At 37.5% G+C, this 19,706-nt stretch overlaps 1 protein-coding gene across 8 annotated transcripts in view; it reads left to right on the top strand.

The window, feature by feature from the left end:
* The window catches only part of PIP4K (phosphatidylinositol 5-phosphate 4-kinase), a 1,849,876-nt gene that overhangs the window by 1,658,619 nt on the left and 171,551 nt on the right, over window positions 1-19,706 (top strand). The window lies entirely within an intron of this gene.

Below are 19,706 nucleotides of genomic sequence, written 5' to 3'. Positions count from 1 at the left end.
ATCTGCTGACCATGTCCCAATTGTCATTTCGGCAGGTCATTTTATAGATGACACTGCACGGGGATAGGTCGCCTAGTGTTACTTCCACTCTTCTTCGTTGCTGTGCGAAGTGACCGCATTCGAAAAAGGTGTGGCGTACGTCGTCTATGAGCCCACAGTATAAGCAATTCGGATTTTCAACCTTGCTCATCCTGTGGAGGTATTCCCGGAAGTAGTCGTGGTCACTTAAAAACTGTGTCAGGTAGAAGTCGACATCTCCATGTGGCCGTTCTAACTATTGCTCCAGCTCGGGAATCAGTTCACTGGTCCACTTTCCTGCAGTACTGCAGCTCCATTGCTGTTGCCAGCGTCGGATAGAATCTTTTCGCGCCTGCGCGGCAGCAGCATCTCTACGTATTTCTCCTTGGAGGTGGCAAATTGATTTCTTCTCCTCAGCGAAATGATGTATCGTTATGGTTCCCCAATAACAAGAACTGCGTCTGCGGATACCGTGCGGTAAGCTGAGGCAATTCGTAGCGCCCTCTGCGTTGGTCAGAAGTAATAGCTGCTCGGTACTCTTGGAATTTCATTGCATTCGCCCAAGAGTATAGAATCCGAAACGGAAGCAAGCAGCTTTCTTATACATGGCCTTGGCCCGCCTGTGTTTGCCATTAATCGACTTAAGTATCCTATGGTCTATGAAGATTTCTCGCAGGCTCCTTGGAAGTGTCCCGAAAAGGTTAGCTTGCTATCTAGCGCACCCCAAGGTATTTCGTGGAGCTGGGTGTTTGCACTTGTTGTTCTCCAACCATCGTATTCATGGTGGGAATTCGTCTCTTCATGAGGACTAAGATCTCAGTTTTCGCTGTCGCGATTTTGGTTAATTTGGCAAGTTAGGGTACGCTCAAACATGCCGGCCCCCTATGCCATATCCCTGGCATACGAAACTTTTTTTTGCTTAAAAATCCGACTCCCCGAACAGGTGTGATAGAGGCTCGTCAGTGGACGTCGACAAGTTCTAATGTTCTATTTGGTGTCATAAAGGAAGGAAGGAAGGAAGGGGTATTGAGAGTGAGTGCTAATTTCAGTGTTCATAGGGTGTATCAATGGACAAGCGGCCAATTTTTGAGATGCAACATTTGTAACTTCCATTTTTTGTACGGACTGCGACAACGCGCACTAAGCCGTCGCTTCTCGGATGGGTGTCGACAATTCTTCCAAGTATCCATTGATTGGGTGGTAAACGATAAGCTTTAATGATGACGAGATCATTCACTTTCATGTTTGGTTGTTGGTTGCGCCACTTTGGCCGGGATTGTAGATGACTAAGCCAATCTGAAGACCACCGCTTTCAAAACTGCTGAATTTGTTGCTGTAATTTAATATATTGAAGAGTAGGTGATATTTCTAAATTGGCTGGTTCGGGTGGAGCAAGTAACGAGTCACCGATCAAAAAATGACCGGAAGTCAACACGAGCAAGTCGTCACTACCTGATGTTAGCTCACACTGCGGTCGAGAATTCAATCACGACTCAATCCTCGCCAGCAATGTTGATATCCCTCAAACTTGAGTGGAGTACCATTGCAAATACCTTTAAGATGTTTAAGCAAGGAGACAAATACAAGCGGGATAGCTTAGTAGTTAAGGCAACAGAAGTTTCACCGTGTGATTCGCGGTTCGAATCGCGGTGAAACCTTTGATAACATTACGAAATTGCCTGACGATGAATTTGTGGTGATTTTCGAAATAGTACCATCGCAATATGCCTGCAAATGTTTCTTCCTTTCTTTTCAGTTTCTCTTAGAATAACATAATAATTGAATATTAAATTTTTATAAGCCGGTGTAAAGCTCATGAATTCTCAATATTACATTCGCCTCCCACAATCCGCCAAAGTTGGCGAGTGTTGTGCATTAAAATGCCATTGTATGCCCTTGTCAGCCAAAAATGTTACGATATCACTTTGCAGGGATTCGCGAAATTGTGTAAATTGAGAATATGTGTAAATCGATGATTTTTTGGAAGGATAATTGGATGTCTTTCCTGGTAAGGCAATTGCGAGTGCCCTAGACGGCCTCTCACACGAATAATTTTGTTATCGTCCACGAATGGTGTTATACTGAAAAGGTCACTTTTATTTTGCACCATTTCATGCTTGGCTAGCGCCTTAATTTCGCCAAAATAGCATTGGATTTGAACAATTTGTATCAGCCGAATGAGACTATTTTGTAACTCTGCGGCTGTTAATGGACCCCGTAATCGAATTTCCGAAGGATTTGTGAGATTGTATTTAACTCGTAATAGCATGGCTGTGATCCTTAACAAACGAGTATAAAATGAGTACCGCTCAAACAAGGGCAGTTTCTCATTGGCTACAATGGCCACGTTGACCATGTGTTCGACGTCTTCTTCATCCTCCAAAAAGGTCCAGTCCGATACAGGCCAGGTTTCTTTCGGCTTGCACAGCCAAGTATGGCCGTGCCAATATAGATCACAATTTATAAGCTGTGTTGCTTTAAAGCCTCGTGATGGATGGTCGGCGGGATTTTCATGAGTCGAAACATGATGCCATTGTTTGAAATGCGATTTGGTATGAATGAGCCCTACACGATTTGGTACGAATACAGGCCAGCGGTTTATGCCCCCCTTATCCAGAACAAAACGATGGTGGCATCAGTCCAATAGTATACTTTAATTCGGTTCACATTTATGGAAATGTGTTTAAGTATCCATTTGACAAGTTTTATACTTAAAACTGTTGCACAGAGTTCGATACGAGGAATACATATAGGTCCTTTTGGGGTTATCTTAGTTTTGCCTGTGATAATATTAGTATCTTTGAGAATCTTGAATGCGTAAATATACATGGGAAGCATACGCTTGTGTGGAACCATCACTGAATGCGTGAAGTTCTATAAGTTTGATTGTAGAAGGTGAATAATTTAGCCATCGTGGAATTTGAATTTCGTTTATCGCTCGCAGATCGTAGACCATCTGTTCCCACTCAAGGATCAAACTGTTTGGGAGTTGTTCGTCCCACTCTAAATTCAATGACCACAGGTGCTTCAAAAATATCTTGGATGTCACATCGTGATTGGATTAATCAACCCCAGGGATCAAATATCCTCAATATCTCAGAAAGCACAGAATGTTTTGTAACAGCTGTGTGATGGACATTAGAATCGAACTTGAGGTTATAACGGAAACAGTCCTCTCTTGGTTGCCAACGCATGCCTAAGGTTTTCAGTGTTTCCTCGCTGTTGTCCATAATGTTTTTAACGATTGAAGCTGTGACGTCTAGCTGGAAGTTTGCAGCAATTCGTGATTTTATTGTAGATTGCGTGATATATCTTCCAGATGTTTGCTAATCATTTGTTAGTTTTAGGCTAGCTTTGGTGGGCCAGCGTTCCAATTTAAGGGTGTCTGCAGCTCGCTCACTGACTAGAGCTCCGGTGGAGCCTTGATCGATTAACGTGCGCAATAAAACTGTTGAGCCGTCGTGACGGGTAACCTTAACTACTGCTGTGGGTGAAAGTACATTTGTTTTAGAAGTCAACTTGATTGCGTTGGACAGTAGTGGACCGATTTCGGAGCTAATATTTTTGGTACTAATAGTACGCCTCGTTTGTCGTTCGCCACATTGTTGGCAGTTCCGATTGCTTGGACATGTGGAAAACAAGTGTGTGTAACTAATTGACGCAAAGGCTGTTGGTGTCAACGATAGTTTTGCGTGCAAAACAATCCATGGCTAGAAATTTGGGACAACGTCGAGTGATATGACCCTCTTTACACAAGATGCAACAAATACCTTTGCTATCAATGAAGCTAGAAATGTGATTAACCCTTGAATCACGACGAAATTTTTATCTTTGAGTTGGTTGTGAAGGTAAACTCAACCTTTGCTGTGCCGCCGATTTTGAATCACTATTATTTGATTTTAGCTAAATGGATTCGAGCGTCCGATAGCGAACCTCAATAAAATCGCAAAACTTTTTGACTGTTGGAATTCCTTTTCTCTCCCAATTCCCGTTCTCAAAATTGATGGGTTTCCCTAGGTAGTTTACTAATAAGAAAGTGTAAAAAGACTTGATCGCAGGCATCGACATCGATCTTTAAATTGCGTAGTGTACTAAAACACGATCGGGACGTATCGATTAAATGCTTTAACTTAGTCGAATCTTCCTTGGCCACGATCGGTTGGGAATAAAACAATTGCATACAATGTGTAAACAAAAATCGGGAATTGTTGTAACGACCCAGCAGAGTTTCCCATGTAAGGTTGTAGTTATCATTTGCCAACGGCAGCTTCATAATGTCTTCATCGAAACCAATAGGCCAAGCAAGTCGGAGATAATTGAACTTTTCTATACTATCGATTTGAATGTTATTATGAACTAAGCGGAGGTATGCATCGTGGAATGCAGGCCAGTTCGTGTAGGAACTACTAAAGCTTGGGACTGTTAACTTTGGTAATCGAACAACCGGTGCTATTGTCTCGTTGCGTGCAATCTGTTGGTTATTCGATTTGGTTTGTTCCGCAGTAGGCATCAATGTAGTGGGGTATTTGGTTTTGAATGCTTCAACTATGTGACTTCGAGCCAATACATAGAGTTCCTGAAAATTAGTGGCGAATTCCTTGGCATAATAATCATGCTCAGTATCGAGGCCCGATCGAAGCAGCTCTACGTGATTTTTCTCAAATTTTTGGTAGCACTCAGTCAAGCTTGCGATTCTAATTTTTAAGTACGTAATGGTTTTTCTCGATTCAGGATCCTTTTTAAAGTTTCACGAATGCCATTGTCAAATGTATGATGATATATTTGTAAAATGCCTCACCCGGGGCACCAAAATGTTTGTGCGCTAATTCGCAAAGATAAAACAACAACAAGTTTACAGTCCAATGGTTGGTTTATTAAATTTATTAATTTTGCTACAGATTAAACTCATTTATTTGCCTACTGTAGAATGACGACTGAATTTTACTCTTTTCCAATCATCTCCGCTAGCTGTGCAAATGAGCTTATGCTTATCCAAAGAATTTGTACATAAGCACACACATATAGCATGTTATTAATAGAGGTGCATTTATCTGCGATGAGAACTCTATCCCCGCTCCGTTTTACGTGTTGTTGCTGCATGGCGCTCCATCCGATTTTGGTTAATTTGGCAAGTTAGGGTACGCTCACACATTAATCATTTATTCTTCATACAAAGTGGTCCAAAATTGCATCTATATACGTTACTCACGTGTTCCTCGAGCCAAGGTGAACAAAAATATGCGATTCATTTTTTTGAGTTGCATGCAATTATTTCGAGAAATCGGCAACTCGGTCGATTCGAGCGCACTTTTCTTCGTACAAAGATCAGGAAGACACGTTGAAAAAGTGCGGACGTCCACTTTATTTTTGAAGCTAAAGATACTTGCGATTACTTCAAACAGGTTTCCAAATATTGTAAAACTATATATGTACATGTTGTTGGCCATGTTTCGTAATTTTTACCAAATGATTGATTTTCTCGAAAATTGTGTATGCTTACTGACGTTCTTCGCACCAGAAACGGAAAGTTCGGAAAATTTTACTTGGGATACCATATTTGAGATAACCCATTCTTGGAGTTCAATATCTACTAATCGATTAAATTAATAATTTGGCGAATATTAGCATCACTATGCTGTTAGTACGTAATCACAACAACAAAATCAGCAAGCAGCAACACTTATGTACATGTACACATTAAAGCAAGCAGCCACACTTATGTACAAGGCAACGAAGAATATTCTATACACATAACCGGCAGTTAAGAGCAGAAGTTGTTACTCACACATGCACACGCATATGGCTAGAAGAAAAGCATAAACTACATATATACATGTATATCTTATAACTTTAAGCGAGCAATTTTTGTATATTTGTATATTCGTATATTTGTATGTTTGTATAGCCGAACGATTTCGGGAACGACTCAACTGATTTAAATGAAATTTGGCACAGAGATAACGTATCACATTATAAGATTTTCTACCTAGGTGTTGCCACTCAGAATGTTTCACAAGGTTGCCACCTGGTCGAAAATAAAAAAAGTTGCATGAGATACGCCGATATGGGTATCAAACGAAAGGTATTTCACTCCGCATTACAATAGGGACATTTTTGAATAGGGTTGCCAGTGTATATTTGTATATGAATATTATTTGTATATTCGTATATTTGTATGTTTGTACAGCCGAACGATCTCGGGAACGGCGCAACCGATTTAAATGAAATTTGGCACAGATATAATGTATCACCTTCTAAGATTTTCTACCTAGGTGCTGCCCCTCAGAATATTTCACAAGGTTACCAGCTGTTCGAAATAAAAAAAAAATTGCACGAGATATGCTGATATTGGTGTCAAACGAAAGGTATTTTACCCCGCATTACAATAGGGACATTTTTGACTAGGGTTGCCATATAGAGTTGGGGTAGTTCGACGAAATAGTAATCTACTGATGACATGTAGAACAAAGTATGTTATGCGGCATACTCGAAGATTACCGAGTAAAGCTCGGTCGCCCAGGTACTAGCTAATTAACCAAACATGAGATACAGCTGTTCTAGAAGGCATGTGCGTGTAACGTCTAGACCTAAGGAGAAATGGGCAAACGAAATAACCGAGAGTATAAAAGCAGAGCACGCTGAGGAATCTGTAATCAGTTTGATTTAAACACGGTATTTGTTGTGAAGTGAAGTATAATTGTGAAGTACTACCCCAAAAGTAGTCTAATAAAGACCATTTTGAATGCTGAATATTGGAGTTATTTATTTGACAGTTCAGCGATTCGAACGTTAGCAGAAGGAGTATAGTAATCAGAAATTCACAGAATTCATTACAATTGGTGTCAGAAGAGGAATTGTTGAACAAATTCCATAGTTCCAGATGACAACAAGGACATGGCCAAGTTGAGTGAAGTGAAAATTCAGCAACTGAAAAAGGAGTTGGAAGCCCATGGATTGAATACTACTGGCAATAAATCCGAGCTACAAATACAACTAAGGGAAGCTATGGAATTGGAAGTAATCAATGTTGAAGATTATGTCTTTCATACTGACAGCGACGAGACAACAACACAAATGGAAGAAAAAAACACTGCACAAACATCTGCAATGGAGTACAAAATAGGAAGACCAGAGTGGGTAAGAACAATTTTGGAAGCATTGAAGCGAACGCAGCAGTGGAATAATGATGAAGTCAAATGCTTTAAGTGTGGAATGCCAGGGCAAATTGCACATTTTTTCAGCAGCAAGCCTAATAGTTCCAACAATGTGGTTGGTCGTAAACGCAGAGTTGAAGGAGATGAGCAAATCTCCAAGTCCACTCAATCGCTAAACTAAAGCACGTCAGCTGCAAGGAGCGACAGCTGGCTCCCGCAATTGAATGCCCCATAATCTCTATCACGCAAGTAAGAAGAAGGTCGAACAAATCTTACTGGCGGAGGACACGTAAGGGACGTTTACTGACTGTACATACATCATTGGACCGGATTTAGTCAACAGGAAGATATGACCATTGCATGGAGCAAGATTACGTACAGCCACTGGAGAGAACACCTAGGTAATGGGAGAAGTAGCATCTGAAGTCACAATTGGGAACGTCACGGTACTACACAATTTTATAGTGGCAGAGATTGTTGATGAAATAATAATTGGAGTGGACGAGGTGGTGGGGGAGAATCAGCAAATACTACCAAGTTTGGAGGCAGTCGTTTTGCAAATGTTGATGGAGATTGTGGGACGAAGAAATTGTGGCATGTCGAGGCAGCAAACAAATCAACAACGAAAATACTTGTAGGAAAAATCCTGGCAACGGCTAAACGAGATGAACGTATTCCGGGAAGACTAAGCAGTGAGTTAAAGTAACCACTCAAACTCACCAAAGGGGCTATATTGGGAAAATGCCAAGAGACTGAAGTAATTATTAACTGTGATCAGCTCCAGGAAAACGTTTTAACTACTATGATTGATCTTTAAAATGACATCACGGCATAGACGGAGCGGCTAGAGGAAGACTATCAGAGTAAGGAAAAACAACTGCTCCTAAAGTACGCAAATTTATTTGACCAAGATGGTTCAAACCAGGCCACAGCAACGTTTTGAAACATCAAATTGAGACTGAAGATGCGAGGCCGATCCGTCAAGCTCCTCGTAGTGTTCTAGTATCGAAGCGGGAAGTTGTGAGTCAAATCATACAAGAAATGAGCGACAGCGGCATCATCGAACCATCAGCTAGTCCGTGGAGCTCCCCGGTGGTACTTGTAAAGAAGAAGGATGGAAAAATAATGTTTTGCGTGGACTACCGGAAGTTGAATGACTTTACGAAAAAGGATAGCTACCCATTGCCAAGAATTGACGACACTCTGGACTCGCTATCTGGTACGAAATGGTTTTCCACACTGGACTTGAAAAGCGGCTACTGGTAAGTGGATATGAAGGAGGTAGACAAAGAGAAAACAGTCTTCAGCGTCGGAGATGGTCTTTGGAAATTTAGAGTGATGGCTTTTGGACTTTGTAATGCACCAGCTACTTTTGAGAGACACATGGATCAGGTAATGAAAGGACTACATTGGAATACATGCTCGGTGTACCTGGACGACATCATCGTATTGGGAAAGAACTTTGATGAACATCTTAAGACCTTGGAGGAAGTTTTCCAGAGAATAGCTGACGCTGGGCGGAAACTATGTAAAGTAAAAATTAAAAAGTTCAGTTATGTGTGTCACAAGGTAACGACGGAAAGCTTCTGCACTGCGAGAGAAAATATAAAAGCTGTAAAGGATTGGCCAAGACCACAGAACCTGCATAAATTAAGAAGTTTCATTTGGCTGTGCACATATTACCGCCGATTTGTACCAAACTTTTCCAGCGAAGCCCATAGCCTCCACGAGCTTACAAGAAAAAATACAGCTTTTGAATGGAAGAAGGAGCAAGAAGTTGCTTTCCAAACAATGAAAGAGCACTACACTGCCCCAATGTTGGCATATCCGATTCCAGGAGCAACATTTATTCTAGATACAAATGCGAGTGGATATGCTATAGGAGGCGTTTTATAAGAACTGGTCAATCGACAGGAGAAGGTAGTTGCATATTACAGCCTTTCAATTGGAAAACCAGAGAGGAACTATTGAGTTACATGGAGAGAGTTGTTGGCATTGGTAGAGTGCATTTAACATTTTCATAAGTACCCCTACGGGCAACGATTCCGCGTCAGGATAGATCACGCAGCTTTGAAATGGCTCCTGCAGTTCCGTAATCCATAAGGTCAATTGGCACGGTGGATCGAGCGACTAAAATGCTACGGCTTTTCCATTGAGCATCGAAAAGTTAGTACCCATGGGAATGCCGATGCTATGTCACGAAGACCATATAATTTGGAATGCAAACACTGTTCGAAGGTAGACATTAAATATCTCCGGCTTATGGCTACATCGTGTTCGGATGGATGGGACATGGAGCAATTGGAGCAAAGGAAGTGTTACCAAAAAGATACAGATCTGTCACATGTTATGCAAGGGCTCGAACGAAACGAAAGGCCAAACTGAGAGGCGACGTCAACAGAGGGTCCTATTGCGAAGTCATATTGGGACCAGTGGAACATTTTACAATTGATATCGGGTTGTCTGCATCGAACATGGGAGAGTGAGGATGGTCAATGTAAGAAGACTCTGATAGTTATTCACAGGAAAAGGATTCCTGACGTTCTCAGCGAGCTACATAATGGTCCAAGCGGAGGTCATCTTGGAATCACGAAGACGCTCGAGAAAATTAAGCAGAGATTCTATAGGGTTGGTTGCCGTCAATCGGTCACTGGGTGGATTGCCAAAACACGAAGTCATGCCCAGATGAAGCAATATAACTCAGGCGCACAATTTGAAAATATCGCTATGGATGTCGCAGGTCCATTTCCCTCTAGCAACCGCGGAACCAAAAATGTATATATGTGGTTATGGATTATTTGACCAATCCCAATCCCAAATCAAGAAGCGGGAACAGTAGCAGAAGTGTTTACAAACAATTGGGTTGTATGGTGTACCAATGGAGTTACATTCTGACCAAGGCAGGAATTTTTAATCAGCTGTGATCCCAAACAAAGTGTTAGATATTGGGCATTCGAAAAACTCGGACAACTGCATTGCATCCTAAGAGCGATAGTAAGGCGGAACGATTCAATCGAACCTTGGAGGAGCACTTAAAGGAAATAGTGGACAAGTTCCATAAGGAGTAGGATACACACATATCCTTATTCTCGATGGCTTACCGATAGGCAATGCATGAAACAACGGGTCAAACTCCCGCAAAAGTAATTTTTGGCAATGACCTTCGATTGCCGGATGATGAAGTTTTGGGATAAATCCCGATGCGGAAAGAAATGCACGATCTTGTAAGAAAACGAACCAAGATTGTGAGTGACAAAATGAAAGCCACGGATCAACGATGTAGTTTACCTCATACAAGAAGTTTTTAAACCACGAAACAAAATGAAAGTGGTTCATTTGGAAAGACTGGCAATGTTTAGATCGGAAAATTTGTCTGATCGGAACGACCCGACTTACGTGGAGTGCATTGTGGCAAATATTGGCATCACTATGCTGTTAGTAAATCATCACAACAACAAAGCAAGCCACACTTATGGACATGTACTTATATAAGGCGGCGAAGAATATCTCAAATACACATATGTAGTAATCAGCTAAGAGCAGAAGTCTACACTCACATATACACATGCATATGGCTAGTAGAAAAGCATAAACTACAAATATACATGTATATAGCTGGTAACCAAGCATGAGAAACAATCGTTCTCGAACACATTTTCGCCAAATGACTAGACCTTAAGAGAATTGGGTGAACGAGAAAACAGAGTATATAAAAGAAGCGCAAGCTGGGGAATCAGTAATCAGTTTGATTTAAACTCGCTATTGTGAAGTGAAGAATAATTGTTCTAATCCGAAAGTAGTCTAATTATGACCATGTCTCTAAACCAGACGTCGGCAAAATGAAAATGCATTTAAACCATCGTTTTGCGTTGTTCATTCGCTTCTTAGCACGCAACAAGAAAAAATCAATTATTATTATTTTTTTTTTATTTTACCAATTCTACTCAATAAATTAATGGTTTTTCCTAAGATAAATTTTTTTGCAGAATATACACCTTCCAATACATATTTTTCTTTACAAACTATTTACTCCTAATATACATATGGACAACATTCGTCAACATTGCGAGCGACGCAAACAATCAATGCTATTGCGCCAAATGTGCAGCGACTACTGAACTAAAGAGAATAAGAATACGTGTGAATTGAGTGCGAACAATTTTTTCACTATTTGCCAAGGTCGGCTCCAAAAACTGCTCCACCCAATATTTAGATTCTTGTCACGAATACTGAGTAAAAACCGTTTGCATTTTTGCGATTAGTTAGGCGTATTTAAATTTAATCCTTTGTTCTTCATACAAAGTGGTCTAAAATTGCATATAAATACTTTACTCACGTGTTCCTGGAGCCAAGGCGAACAAAAATATGAGATAAATTTTTTGAGTTGTATGTAATTATTGAGAGAAATCGGTAACTCGGTCTATTCGAGCGCACTTTTCTTCGTATAAAGATCACGAAGACACGTTGGAAAAGTGCGGACGTCCACTTTATTTTTGAAGCTAAAGATATTTGCGATGACTTCAAATAAAAAATAAATGTAAGGCGCGATAACCTCCGAAGAGATCTAAGGCCGAGCTTCTCTTCCAATTTGCGTCGTGCTCCTCTTCATTTTTCCCTACAAATTGGCCGGACGGGACCTACATGTTTTATGCCGACTCCGAACGGCATCTGCAAGGCAGATGAGTTTTCACTGAGAGCTTTTCATGGCAGAAATACAATCGGAGCGCTTGCCAGACACTGCCGAGGGGCCATCCCGCTTAGAAAAATTTTCTTCTAATTGAAAAATCTTATTTCTAAAATTTTGATGTTGCTTTGCCGGGGAGTTGAACCCAGGGCATACGGTGTGATAGGCGGAGCACGCTACCATCACACCACGGTGGCCGCCTTCAAATAGGTTTCCAAATATTGTAAAACTATATACATGTTGTTGGCCATGTTTTGAAATTTTTAACAAAAGATTGATTTTCTCGAAAGTTTTGGTCGCTTACTTACGGACTTCCATATTTGAGATAAACCATTCTTGGAGTTCAATATCTACTAATTGATCAAATTAATAATTAGGCGAATATTAGCCTCACTATGCTGCTAGAAAGTAATCACAACAAAAAAAAACAGCAATCAGCCATACTTATGCACATGTACACATTTAAGCAAGCAGCCACACTTATGTACAAGGCAACGAAGGATATTCTGTACACATAACCGGCAACTAAGAGCAGAAATTGTTACTCACACATGCACACGCACATGGCTAGAGGAAAAGGATAAACTGCATATGTACCCTGCCAACCAAAACTGCGTAAAATCTGGATAATGCACGAGTAAAAAAGTTGCCAAAAAAGTGGATAATTTTGTATAGGCAGTGTGCCGATTTTATCCATGGTGAAATGGGATATTTCGTGTACATGTGAGTTGTCAGTCTGCAACTACTGCATACTTTGAGGTGCAAATGACAGCTTTGAACGTCAATGTGCAGTGTTGCCAGACCGTCCTTTAGAACATCCAAAAACAGTTTCCCAAATTCCCAAAAATTACAAATGCTCCAAAAGTTTCCATAAAAATGTTTTTTTGTTTAATTTACAAATTTCATATAAATTTTATATAGCTTACATTTTTAATAAAAAAAATTTAAATAAAATAACATTGGAATAAAATTAAATGAACTTTAAAAAGGTATAAAAAATAACATAAAATAAATTGAATTAAATAAAGTAAAATAAAAAAAAGAACAAAAAAAATAAAAGAAAACGTAATTAAATTAAATATATAAATTAAAATAAAATAAAATAAAAGAAAACGAAATAAAATAAATAAAATAAAATAAAATAAAATAAAATAATATAAAATAATATAAAATAATATAAAATAAAATAAAATAAAATAATATAAAATAAAATAAAATAAAATCAAATGAATTAAAAAAAAAACAAAATAAAATAAAACAAAATAAAATAAAGTTTTATATGTCACGAAAATAGATTAAAATAAAATAAAAATAGAGTAGAACAAAATACAATTTTATAAAAAAAATAAAATGTTATAAAACAAAATGAAATGGAGTGGTATGAAATTAAAACGAAACGAAAAAAAGTTGAAAAAAAAATAAAAAGAAACGAAAAGGAATGAAACAAAATGGAATGGAATGAAATATTATGAAACAAATATAATGAAATGAAAAACAAGTAAAAGTGTCTATGTTCGGGTGTAACAGAACATTATATACTCAGCGTGAGCTTCAATCGTACATTTCATTTCAGATAAATTACTTTTCTACATAACACGTGGTACCGCCCATTTAAAAAAAATGTCTCTCCATTTCCTCTTACAATAAAACTTTATAAGTGAAACATCATTGATTCAAAACTATTTTTTGCAAAGTTATAGCTTATTATTTTCGTCTACGACCCTTTTAAAAGTCTTTTATATAAAAGTGGGCGTGGTCTGTAACCGATCCCGTCCATTTTTACTAGAAATATTTTCGTCTATAAGGAAAATATGTGTACACAATTTCATAACGATATGATAATTTTTCGTCGAGTTATGGCTCCCGAAACATAGAAAATTGCTTAGTCATATAAGGGACGGTGTCATACACATTTTCAAAAATTGTAGTGTTTAATGTAATAATTCAATTTAGAAAGTAAAATTCTATTGATATTTAGCTCTTTTTCGCTTAGATATAACTTATTATTTTCGTGTACAACCCTTTTATATATCTTTTATATAAAAGTGGGCGTGGTCTTTAACCGTCGATTTTCATTCTGATCTGTTGTTGTCGTTTGTCCTGTATTTATAGTTCGTAAGTACATGAGCAGGTATTGTCAAAATTGATGCCTGTGTATGTGCTGCGTGTTCATTCAGAACCGAGGGTGGTTTTCTAATCGATTTGTGTGGCTGAGTGGGGCAGTTAAAAATGCGTGATTTTAGTCGTTTGACCTTCTTTGCGGGTTTGTTTGTTTTGGTGTGTTAATTGTTTTGTGTTTGTTTGTTGTTGTGTGTTTGTCTGTTGTACCTGTGTGATTACTTTGTTTCTTGTAAACAAGTTTTAAAGGCTCGAATATTGTGTCAGAAATTGTGTTTATCTGCTCGTTTATTATTCTACCGTCGAATGTTTTCTGTTTGTAGATTTTCATGTTTTCGAGTACGTTGAGACGTCAGCCTTATGCTTGTATGTGAAGAACCCTAACTGTTTTATTGATGTTTGCTGGGGAACATTCATTCTCGACCATGTGATTCGCGAAGACTCGGGTATAAAGTTTGGATTCCCTATTTTTTTGTTGTATTCTCTAATATGTTCTCTGAACCTCGTCCTTATTTGCCGTCCTGTTTGTACTATGTAACTATGCTCGCGTCCGCAGGTAAGTTTGTATACGCCATGTCTGCTAAACGGATCCTCTGAGTTAGTGTTAGTTCTTAGTTTTCGCCCCAGATTTTTTGATGTTTTGAATGCTGTGTTAATGTTCTATTTTTTAAAGAAGTTTGCCAATTTATATGTTGCTTTTCCAGTATATGTCATAGTCATCCAGCTATTATTTTCCTTTTCATTATTTCTTTTTGGTTCTCCGTTTGTCCTTGTGAGCTTATCTACTAGTGCTTTTTTATATCGGTTGTTTGCAGCGATATTATATATGACCTCAAGTTCTCTCTTATATGCCTCTTGTGTAAGAGGTGTTCTTTCAAGTCTAAGTACCAAGTGCCTCAATGCTGCATTTTTATGCTGTTGGGGGTGATTTGAGGTATTGTGTATCATTTATTTATTTATTTATTTAAGCCAATTAAAAAAGAATCTTATAGATTAATTATAAAAGTGTAGAGTAGTTAACAATGTTAATATAAATTACCTTACTAATAAAAAGTATTTTAAATACTCAGAAAGCCATCTTTCGAACAAGAAAAATCTATCTCGCAAAATTTAGAAATTCTATTGAACTCAATTAAGGCTCTAGTAATTGGAGCATTCCGCCCATAAAGAGCCCTAAGAACACCAATATGAAAAACCTCAGAAGCGCGAAGATCTCTAGCCGGTATATTAATGAAAATCCTCTCCAAGAGCACAGGGCAGTCAACAACCCCACGTAACAAATCGAGAACGAACGACAGCGATAAAATTGTCCTCTTGTCCTGTAATGATTTTAAGTTAATCAATAAGCAACGAGCTTTATAAGTCGGGATAGGATCCGAGAAGCGCAAGCTGCATAATGCAAAGTGTACGAATACTTTTTCGATTCTCAAAACCAAATTTGACAAGGGATGACGGAAAATCGGTGCAATATACATCATTTATCCACCCTGTCGAAAAATCAACAAAACAAGATAAGTCAGTTATAAATCCACTTGGGAAATGAAATACCATTGATATAAAGCTCTTTTTTGCAAAGATATAGCTTATTTTATTCGTCCAGGACCCTTTTAAAAATCTTTTACATAAAAGTGGGCGTGGTCCACAATTAATTAACAATTAATTAATTTTTCTGCAAAGCATTTCTTATAGTAAAGGCAACCTCTCTGCCGAATTTTGTTACGATAGGTTTAACGATTTTTGATTCATGATTAATAATATTTGTAAAATTGATCTTATCACAAGTGGGCGGTGCCACGCCCATTGTAAACATGATTTTCAAATTTTTATCAAGAGTCTCAATATCAGTCCACACGTCAAATTACAACATTCTAGATGTGTTATTAACTAAATAATAAGGTTTTTTGTGTTTTCCAAAATGTTATATATATAAAAAGTGGGCGTGGCTATCATCCGATTTCGCTTATTTTCAATACCAATCTATCCTGTGCCCAGATAAGCTCGTGTACCAAATTTGGCGAAGATATCTCAAAATTTACTCAAGTTATCGTGTTAACAGGAAGACGGACAGACGGACGGACGGACATGGCTCATTCAAATTTTTTTTCGATACTGATGATTTTTACACCTGTACAACCAACCGTTATCCAATCAAAGTTAGTACACTCTGTGTGCAAAGCACGAAGAGTATAAAAAAATAAAATGAAATGAAATAAAATGGAATGAAATGAAATAATATGAAACAAAATTAAATCAAGTTGAAAGAATTTAAATGAAATGGATATGAAATAATATGAAACAAAATGAAATAAAACAAAGTAGAATAAAATAAAATAAAATAAATCCGAATGAAATATAATTCAAAAAAATTAAATAAAATAAAACGAAACTAAACTAAACCCAATTAAATAAAATGGAGTGAACCGGAATGAAAATGGGTGAAATGAAATAAAATGAAATGGAGATTAAATGAATTGAAACAAAAAAAATATGAAACAATATAATTAAACGGAATGAAATTTAATGAACTGATATGCAAAAGAAACAAAAAAATATGTAACTATATCAAATTAAACGGAATGATGTAAAATGAAAAGAAAAAAAGTAAGGACGGGACTGTCTTCAGCTGTGCCGAAGACTTCATACCTTTCATAAATGGGGCTGAACAATAATCTTATCCCGTTCGTAATCTCCAAATAATCGGATGTATAAGATAAGAAATATATAGTGAACAGATGTGCATACCTGGACGCCTTTTCGAAATATCGCCATAAAGGTGGATCAGGGTTGAATCTAGAATTGGTTTGTACAATATGGGTATCAACTGAAAGGTGTTAATGAGTATTTTAAAAGGGCGCGGGGCTTAGTTCTATAGGTGGTCGCCTTTTCGAGATATCGCCATAAAGGTGGACCAGGGATGACTCTAGAATATGTTTGTACGATATGGGTATCAAATGAAAGGTGTTAATGAGTATTTTAAAAGGGCGTGGGGCTTAGTTCTATAGGTAGACGCCGTTTCGAGATATCGCCATAAAGGTGGACCAGGGGTGACTCTAGAATGTGTATGTACAATATGGGTATCAAACGAAAGGTGTTAATGAGTATTTTAAAAGGGCGTGGGGCTTAGTTCTATAGGTGGACGCCTTTTCGAGATATCGCCATAAAGGTGGACCAGGGATGACTCTAGAATATGTTTGTATGATATGGGTATCAAATGAAAGGTGTTAATGAGTATTTTAAAAGGGCGCGGGGCTCAGTTCTATAGGTGGACGCCTTTTCGAGATATCGCCATGAAGGTGGACCAGGGATGACTCTAGAATATGTTTGTATGATATGGGTATCTAATGAAAGGTGTTAATGAGTATTTTAAAAGGGCGCGGGGCTTAGTTCTATAGGTGGTCGCCTTTTCGAGATATCGCCATAAAGGTGGACCAGGGATGACTCTAGAATATGTTTGTACGATATGGGTATCAAATGAAAGGTGTTAATGAGTATTTTAAAAGGGCGTGGGGCTTTGTTCTATAGGTAGACGCCGTTTCGAGATATCGCCATAAAGGTGGACCAGGGGTGACTCTAGAATGTGTATGTACGATATGGGTAACAAATTAAAGGTACTAATGAGGGTTTTAAAAGGGGGTTGTGCTAGTTGTATATGTGAAGCCGTTTTCCAGATATCGACCAAAATGTGGACCAGGGTGACCCAGAACATCATCTGTTGGATACCACTAATTTATTTATATATGTAATACAACGAACAGTATTCCTGCCAAGATTTCAAGGGTTTTTCATCTCACCCTGCAGATCTTTTTCATTTTCTTCTACTTAATATGGTAGTAGGTGTCACACCCATTTTACAAAGTTTTTTTCTAAAATTATATTTTCCGTCAATAAACCAATCCAATTACCATGTTTCATCCCTTTTTTCGCATTTCTTTCATTTTTCGCAATTTTCGATATCGAAAAAGTGGGCGTGGTCATAGTCGAATTTCGGCCATTTTTTATACCAATACAAAGTGAGTTCAGATAAGTACGTGAAATGAGTTTAGTAAATATATATCGATTTTTGCTCTAGTTATCGTGTTAACGGCCGAGCGGAAGAACAGACGGTCGACTGTGTATAAAAACTGGGCGTGGCTTCAACCGATTTCGCCCTTTTTCACAGAAATAAGTTATCGTCCTAGAATCTAAGCCTCTACCAAATTTCACAAGGATTTGTAAATTTTTGTTCGACTTATGGCATTAAAAGTATCCTAGACAAATTAAATGAAAAAGGGCGGAACCACGCCCATTTTAAAAATTTCTTTTATTTTTGTATTTTGTTGCACCATACCATTACTGGAGTTGAATGTTGACATAATTTACTTATATACTGTAAAGATATTAAATTTTTTGTTAAAATTTGACTTAAAAAATTTTTTTTTTTTAAAGTGGGCGTGGTCGTTCTCCGATTTTGCGAATTTTAGTCATACATATAGTAATAGGAGTAACGTTCCTGCCAAGTTTCATCATGATATCTTCAACGACTTCCAAATTACAGCTTGCAAAATTTTAAATTACCCTCTTTTAAAAGTGGGCGGTGCCACGCCCATTGTACAAAATTTTACTAATTTTCTATTCTGCATCATAAGTTCAACTCACCTACCAAGTTTCATCACTTTATCCGTCTTTGGTATGACTGCGAATCACGTATTTCAACAATATATGACGTAAGCGTAACTATTTGATGAAATTTGATGAATTTCGAAGCTTCTAGCCGTAAAAAAGGGGCAAAAATGACAGTTTATATGGGGTATATAATATATATACTACCGATCTCTATGATTTTTTCAGACAACAACATATGCCATATACGTAAGCGTTCGGTGAAATTTGAAGCTTCTAGCTATTAAAATGGGGCTAAAATTGCGAAAAAATATATATTTACTATATATACCACCATATATATACTATATATACCACCGATCTCAATGATTTTTTCAGAAAACAATATATGCTATACACGTAAGCATTTGGTGAAATTTGAAGCTTCTAGCTGTTAAAATGGGGTTAAAGTTGCAAAAAAAATATATATATACTATATATACCATCATATATATATTATATATATCACAGATCTCTATGATTTTTTTTACACAAAAATATATACTATATATGTAAGCAATCGGTGAAATTTGAAGCTTATAGCTGTTAAAGTGGGGTAGAAATTGCGAAAAGTTTCTTATCTGAACAATCGGTTGTATGAGATATATCCTATATATACCACCGATCTATATGATTTTTTCAGACAACAATATATGCTACATACGTAAGCATTTGGTGAAATTTGAAGCTTCTAGCTGTTAAAATGGGGCTGAAATTGCGAAAATATATATATATATATATATACTATATATGGGGTATTCCATCCCATTTCGACCAATTTTGAACCCGACCTCTTTAGAATTGGCTGAAAGTTTTTCTTCTTTTTCTAGCTTACGAAAGACGTTTTTCAGAAGTTTTTCAAATTTTTTCATCCAACTCAAAAAAAGTTATGAATTTTTAAAAAAACACCGTTTTTGTTTTCAAAATGCTATAACTTTTTCAAAAATTGACCGTTTGGGATCTTTTGTTTTTTTTTTGAAAATTTGTTTTTAAATGTAATTTTCGGAAAAAATTCAAAAACATTTTTAAAGTTTTTTTTTTGTAATTTTTCAGTTTTTTGAGATTTTTCGAATTTCGCCCTTTTTTTGTTTTTT

Source organism: Eurosta solidaginis, chromosome X (assembly GCF_040869045.1).
Source record: "Eurosta solidaginis isolate ZX-2024a chromosome X, ASM4086904v1, whole genome shotgun sequence".
In the NCBI taxonomy this organism is placed as follows: domain Eukaryota; kingdom Metazoa; phylum Arthropoda; class Insecta; order Diptera; family Tephritidae; genus Eurosta; species Eurosta solidaginis.
Note: the sequence above shows the minus strand (reverse complement) of the source record. Positions and strands in the feature narration are given on the sequence as shown.